This window comes from Furipterus horrens, unplaced genomic scaffold, assembly GCF_987537825.1.
Source record: "Furipterus horrens unplaced genomic scaffold, mFurHor1.1.pri manual_scaffold_19, whole genome shotgun sequence".
Classification (NCBI taxonomy): Eukaryota; Metazoa; Chordata; class Mammalia; order Chiroptera; family Furipteridae; genus Furipterus; species Furipterus horrens.
In genome coordinates, this window is record NW_028327189.1 from 506,343 (window position 1) to 514,302 (window position 7,960).

At 45.0% G+C, this 7,960-nt stretch overlaps 1 pseudogene; it reads left to right on the forward strand.

The window, feature by feature from the left end:
• Nucleotides 1-486: 486 nt before the first annotated feature.
• LOC149990264 (histone-lysine N-methyltransferase PRDM9-like) lies at nucleotides 487-7,231 on the forward strand (annotated as a pseudogene).
• Nucleotides 7,232-7,960: the final 729 nt, after the last annotated feature.

Below are 7,960 nucleotides of genomic sequence, written 5' to 3' on the forward strand. Positions count from 1 at the left end.
AACACTTTGGTTAACATCATTATATGCTGTGTTCACCAGAACATTAAGCATTGGCATCAGGAAACTGAAGAGAACCAGCTAGTGGTAAAACCTTGTTCAAAGAGGATCGATGGGATCCAGTTAAAATAAGTACAGCTATTCTTTCCAAGATATACTAACTTGCACACCTTGGCATCACTCTACTTATTGTCTAGATATGTTTCTGTCAACTGTTTCCTTTTCCTCTTCCCGCTACCCCTCACTCTCACCATTCTAGGGGAAGCTGAAAGAAAAGAGCCTCAAGGCATGGATTCTAGTCTGAATTCAATATCCATATAGGCGCCTTCTTCTCTCTCTAATATTTGTACTCCTCAGGGATTCCCAAAGGTTGCCGAAGTATTGTTTAAAGTCGTACATGTGGATATATATCATAGGCTCTAAAGAAACAAATAAGTGCACGTGATCTTTTACTATGTGACTCTTACATTGAAGGCAATGTCCAGGGCATCCTTGCGTAATGAAGGTAGTTTGAAGGAATTGTCCAGCACAGCAAGTTTGCTGACCGAAAGTGGCTCAGGGCAGGCCAAGAAACCAGTCTCCCCTCCCAGAGAAGAAAACACCTCTGAAGAGCACTTCTGGGAAAAAATGGGTAAGAGAAAATAATCTGGACACTACAGGCTCTCTAAGTCCTCTAGGATGGATGATTAATATGGCCTAGACGTGAGGGACACACTCTGTATAGACCCGGATTAATGCCAGATGAAGCTGGAACTGAAGGTAGCACCAGAGTTTTGAGCAAACCTTAGAAATTCTCTGAGCTCCTGAATGCTAATGTGCAAAGGGAACATAAGGATCCATGGCTCATGTACTGTGTGAAAGCATCAAATTAAATTTAGAACAATTGACACATGCAGTTTTCATCGGTGATAACAGCACCCATACTTCCTTGACGCTGTATGCGCAGGCCTTTGCTTGCTGCCTAACACGTAATTGCCCTCAGTAAGTGTTTTATGAATGAGTAAAGGTTGGGTAGTTAAGCCAGACAATGGGAGGATCTAGAAATTAGAATTGAGTCAGCCATCTGTAGGCAGTGTGGAGTCTTAATCTCTCCGAGCCAATGGTTAACAGAGGAAAATACCAGAGAATGTAGAAGGACAGAGGGCATTGCGTGTTTCCTGACAAAACAAGACTAACACTTCCAGATACCACCAACCTCACTCACGTGCTCTTCATCTTAGGATTCAGGAGAAACGAGCATTATGCGAAGGTATATAACTTACGAGAAAGAAAGGGCCAGACGTACCGAGAGGGCAGCAGATTCCCCAACGATGACTACCTCTGTAAGTGATCCTCACAAAAGCATGTTATGTCTTTTTTTTTAATGTGTTGCAAATTTTTCCATTACCATTTGTCCCCCTTGAAGTCCCCTCCCCCACAATCACCTCATGGTTCCCCATGTCTCACCAAATGCCCCCACAATAGCTGTCATCGAGCTCTCTACCCATGAGTCTGTCTCTATTGTGCTTGTTAGTTCAGTTTGTACATTTGTTCATTAGATTCCACGTATGAGTAAAATCACACAGTATTTGTCTTTCTCTGACTGGCTTGTTTCATTTAGCATAATGTTCTCCAGGTCCACCCATGCCATTGCAAGGGTAAATTATTCTTCTCTTTTGTAGCCGAGCAGTATACCATTGTGTACATGTCCCGTGGTTGTTTTATCCACTCATCTACTGACGGACCCTTGGGCTGCTTCCATATCTCAGCAATTGTAAACAATGCTGCAATGAATGTAGGGGCGCTTACGTTCTTTCAAATTAGTGTTTTGGGTTTCTTTGGATATATTCCCAGAAGCGGGTTCACGGGGTAAAAAGGCAGTTCCATTTCTAGTGTTTCCCACTGTGGCAGCAGCAGTCTGCATTTCCACCAGTGCCACACAGGGTTCCGCTTCCTCCACATCCTCATCAGCACCTGTTTGTTCATTTATTGATGATAGCCATTTTGACAGGTGTGAGGTGATAGCTTGTTGTGCTTTCAACTTGCATGTTTCTTTTAATATGTCCACCGGCCATCTGGATGTCCTCCTTGGAGAAGTGTGTATTCAGGTCTTTTGCCCATTTTTAAATTGGATTGTTTGTTTTTTCTTTGGTGTTCTTATAAGTTTTTAGTGACTTTTGGATATTAACCCCTTATGAGCTGCATCAGCAAATGTGCTCTGCCATTTCATGGGTTGCCTTTTCATTTTGCTGATGGTTTCCTTTGCTGTGAAAAAGCTTTTTAGTTTGCTGCAGTCCCATTGGTTTATTGTCTCTTTTGTTCCTTTTGCCTGAGGAGATATACCACATACAATGCATGGTGTGTCTCGATGCAATAGTTTCACCTAGTCATTTGGTCCCTAAAGCATTCCCTTCCTCCAGGGACCTGGAATTCAGGAAGGGGGCGCAATGACGTGAGTGCCAGGGTTCTGTCTGAAGCTCCTCATGTCCAGGAAGATGCAACGCACTTTTCCTAAACCTTGTTCCTCTCACTTCCAGATTGTGAGAAGTGTCGAGACTACTGCCTAAAAAGCTGTAAAGACCATGGGCCCCCTGAGTTTGTAAAAGACCGTGCAGTGGACAAGGGGCATCCCAACCGTGCAGCCCTCTCTCTGCCCTCTGGATTGAGAATTGGGGCATCGGGAATTCCTAAGGCTGGCCTTGGAGTGTGGAACAAGTCTTCCGATCTTCCAGTGGGTCTGTGTTTTGGCCCTTACGAGGGCCAGATCACAGAAAGTGAAAAGGCAGCCAGCACTGGATATGCCTGGGAGGTGAGAAGTGTTTACCTCCTACCCTGTCCTCTGGCTTCCCACATACTTTCTGTGGCGTGAAGGCACCTCATCTCCTACAGAGAGGCATGGGTGGGGATAAACGGTATGGTTAGCTCTGTGTACTGCGTGGGCTTTGCATGAACCTGGAGCTCCTGTTTAAGAATCAGAGGGTAAGTGAGAGCAAAGTGGTACAGACACAAGGCAGTGGCTCCTCCCTTGTGGAGCCTGTGGTCTGATTGGACAGATAGGCGTGGGTGTGTAAAAGATGAGTGAGAAAAAATATCCTGTGGTCGCATTTGGAAGTTGAATCCCCAAGCGAGATGAAAGAGCGTTGGTTGATGTCGGTGGGGTAAAATAATTCTTCTGTTACCTTCCCACCAAAAATTAGAAATAAAAATGAAAGTCCTTGAACTTCTTTTCCAAAATGCAGATCTTAATCAGCAGAAAACACTATGTGTATGTGGACGGCGAGGATACTTCCTACTCCAACTGGATGAGGTAAGGTCAATAGGTTTCTGGGTGCCAGAGAGGGCGCTTATCCCCCACAAGCCCAGATATCTTTCCCTGTCATCCTGCCTCCCTCAATGCTGCCCTCAGCCCTCTGTTCCTCCTTGTTCTCTGCACAGTGTTCTTTCATATCAGGAGAGAGTTAGAGAAATGAAGATAAAAAAATAACACATATTCACAAAATCCGAATCCCTATGCTAGGCAAAATTGGGTGCCTGGAATAAACCTGGAGGACCCTCGATTCAACAGGGACACTGAGTTACACTTCACCTAAAGAACATTAATTAAGCACTTTCTATGTTCCAGCTTAGGTGAATGAGTTCATTACTTGAACAGATCGTACAGCCCATGTCCTTATGGGAGACTTACTGCAGGCAGGCCTGAAACAATTGCATTTAGACATATATAACTATAGTTTTCCTACTCTTAGAGAAGTGCACAGTGCCAGGATAGCCTAAACTGGTGCATCAGTTCTAACAAGAAGTGCTTTCTGAGGCCTTCAGAGGAATGGTCATGGGCCCCTTCTCTGAGGTACTCTCTTTTTTCAGGGGAAAGACAAGGTGAACCAACTATTATTGCTCTGTGTTATTTTTCTGAGACAAAGAGACTTCCAGGTTTCTATGGGAACCTAGGGGCACAAGTGACTCTTTACCCTAAGAAAAGCATGGGGAGATTGGGGAAAGGCTGCTCAAGAGAAGATAGACTTGGACTTTGTATTGAATAATGTGAGCTAATCTAGAAGCAGCGTCTAGATCAAGCACCAGGATCTGTGGGGTGAAATATAACTCAACATTTAGAGAAGCTAGAGGGCACTGGGTTCTATGACCAGTTGGGGTGGATTTTAAGTCTGGAACTGGGCGTTGGAAAAATGGTATTAGGGAAGATGAGCACAGTAAGCAGGACTTGAAGATAGGCATTCACACGGCATAGTGACAGAGGCTCAGACACTGAACAGAGGGTTCCCCGGGAGCATTGGAGGGAGTGGGTGATACCAGGGCCTGAGAGCCTTGGGCATCAGTGAGGAGCTGGTAGGTAGCGGACACTGATCACTGTGGTTTCCTTTCCCTTGATCTGCCTGAATGCCAGGTATGTGAATTGTGCCCGTTGGAATGAAGAACAGAATTTGGTGGCCTTTCAATATCACAGGCAGATTTTCTACCGAACCTGCAAGGTTGTCAAGATGGGCTGTGAGCTCCTGACCTGGTATGGGAACAAGTATGGCCGGGAGCTGGGAATCAAATGTGGAGTCAGGCAGAGGAGGAAGCTCCCGGCCAGAAGATGTGGGAACGGGCATTATTCAAAAGGGAGAAAAAGAAAGGGCTCTCGTTAGAAATCTTCCTCGCCCAACTCTTAAGTGGAGTGAAATCAATATTAAAGTCAGTGAAGTTTCAAATCAGATCCTTTGGAAGTCAAGGAGTCACTTCACATGCCTTTAAATCTTAGCAACAATGTTTATATGTTTAATTTTGCTCTAAAATTTTAAAATACTTTCTATTGTGTTTGAAATGGGCTAACACTGAGTGAAATTGAGAATGGATACTTGGAGTGAGGCTTGAGGGAGGACATCTTTTTATTTTATGATTTTGGAAGACGGAGAGCAGCAATGCTTACTGCGGGCATGTGGTTTTCTCTTTAACACATATTAGAATATAGATACATGCATATGGGAGATATCCCTGCCATTACATCCATACGGCTTTTCAAATGGCCTCTGGTGCTACTTGAAAGTCGCTAGTCTGGTTAAAGTATAGACAATACCCTGGATGTGGGCTTTCTGGATATCTGAAGAAGGTGTAATGCATAGAAATGAAAGGCAAATAGCCTGTGAAGGAACAGAGCTTGCATTGTCACCATGGTAAGAATGTTTTCTGGAGCAGGTCTTATCAGGAGACAAAGCATACAGCTCAGGCAGCCTTGTCAACGTCTGCCCTGACCAAAACCTTCTGCTTCAGCAAAACCAAAACCAGAGGTCTGCCCACGTTCCTCCTGATCTGTGGCCTTCTCCAGTCAGAAATTGTTCAGCCAGCATGTGAGATGGTGCCACCCCTCTCAGATTCTCTTGGAAACCCTTGCAAGACAACACCTCTAATCAGACAGATGCTGCTCAGAGGATCAGAATCAGCAGAAGCAACATTCCTGCATGTGTAGCTGGAATGGCAAGGCTGTGAAGGTCAGGAGGTCATAGAAAGGTTCATTCTTTGCTTAAAAGGATCAGGCAGATGAGGATCTCAGGGGCCTTGTTGAAACCCCCCAGTGGGCAGATGGGGAGCTCTAGTGAGGATGAGAGAGTGATGGAGGAACAGCTGAGCACAGTCCAGAAAGTGACCCAGACGACTCAGAGAAATTATTTGTGGGAGTAGGGAAGTCCAGAATTGTAACAATCAAGTATGGACGGGGTGGTCTGGATTTGATGGTGGGTCATAGCTTATCAGATACCAGGGAACACACACTTGCAGGAAGAGTGGATGAGGATTTTCACAGAAATCACATCTCATCATACATAAGCAGACACGCTGAAGGAGAAACCCTACGTTTGCCCAGTGTTGACAATGCTTTACCAAATCACATGTCAACAGACACCAGAGCATACAAGGGGGAAGTCCTGTGTTTGCGGAGATCATGGGCAAGGCTTTACAGGAAGTCATATCTCATCAACAGCAGAGCACACTCTCAGGGGAGCAGCCCTATGTTTGCAGAAAGTGTGACCAAGGCTTTACATGGAAGTCACATCTCAACAGACACCACAGGACACACTCAGGGAAGAAGCCCTGTGTTTGCGGGGAGGGTGATTCATTAGCATTCAATCACATCTCAACAGCCCTCGCACACTTCATACCCCATCTCGGAAGGGAAATGAGATGAAGTATACTGGCCTCTTACTCTCCCCAAGAGTGTCATTAGCACAGAAGTAACTTATTAAACAAATCCTCTACTTTCACGATGAAAGATGAGATAGAGAAAAAGTTCTTTAACCACTACAGATTTGCCAACATCAAGTACTTGCATCATATTCAGCCTCCTGTTCTAAGATTTGTTTGCCGCAGAAATTGGAAGCCCACATACCTCATTCCCCTCATCACTGAAAGAACAGAGTTTCAGGACAGCCACAGAGAACCCATACTCTCAGCCAGAGGAACTCAACTCCTGGAAAGGCCTGAGTACGGAGTCTATCTAGTTAGGTTACTGCCCAGGGTAAGGGAATTGAGACAGACTGGCCAGGGAAGGAAATTCTCTGGAGTCCTGGGAAGAGGGGCCTTTTCTCATTATCAGGTGTCCCCCTCCACAGACACACATTCCTTGGCTCTTCTCGGCTCCACAGTGGGAGAAAAGAGTGGTTTTCCACTTGGAGGATAGTGTGTGTCCTGCACTCCCTCAAATAACTGGGATTCAGGACCAACTGTGCCCATGTACAGCACCCTCCCACACCCACAGTTATCTCCATAGCCAGGAACTGGTTGGGTTTTCCAGGGACTGAGTTTTTGCCAACTCTGAGCATTCTCAGCAAACCCGAAGCACAAGCATATGTCTGCCCAGCAGCCCCGCTAAAGACACCACCTTGTTTGCATTTGCCCTGCCTGCTCCCATTGGCATATTTGCTTGCAATGTCATGATTATAACTTCATTTACCCTTTTAAGTGGGTGTAAAGAACCTCTGCAGAGCAGCAGGTCCTGCATATTTATAGCTGGGGTTGCTGCAGAAGTGAAAGTCAATGAGATTTCATATTCAAATTTCCCAAATCCAGCCACTGTAAATACAACTGGCCACCGTCCCAGGTAGCCAGAAGTGGCAGCTATGTCTTTGGCATCTGCTCCTGGTAGCCGGGTGTGAGTGTGCACTCTGCCTTCTTACTTGTTCCAAATAAGAGAACCCATGTTCCTGGAGTGGGGCTGCTGCAGGTTGCTCTCTGTGGCCAGAGAGACAAACTCCCGGTGCTCTAGAATGTCTTGCAAAATTACTTCCTGGGTAGAGTAATGGCGCTACGTGAGGTAGTCACTTTTCATTTTAACCCCAAATTTACAGCTACTGTCAAGGGTAACACAAATGTATTGAAATCCTGGACAAAGATATCGAAACAAGAGAGGGGCCACGGAAGATCTTTGGGTGACGTTACCCTGCAAATTATCTGTGAAATGATATTTAGCCCACAGCAATAATAGGGTTGTCACTTAGTAAACACAAGGTGTTTGCATTTAAATATCTCTGGCTGTCACATTCATGATCTCAGTTTGTCCTTATCAAGACCCTGCAAAGTAAGAAGGGAGGAATCCCCACCATTTTACAGAGAGGGACACTGAGGTCATCATGCTGACATCAGATTTGAACTGTCCAGATTGCTGACATCAGGATCTTGTCACTGCATTGTCACTAAAGAGACAGTAGACAGAGTTACTGAGCTGAGTAGAGAAAGAGCCACTGTGAAGTGCAGATAAAGTAGTGGAGTCCTAGAGAGCAGAGCTGATTCTTTTCCTGCCCAGGAACAGGAGGCTGGGAATGCTCAAGTGAGCTCTTTGAAGCCTTATAAAAATAGCATCTTTCTTTTTCCTTGACAATTAATTATTCTCATAACGGTAGGAAGTAGAGTTCTTCAAACATATGAGCAAGTATTCTCTACTTTTCTTTCTTTCTTTCTTTCTTTCTTTCTTTTTTTTTTTGTTAGTCATGAAAAC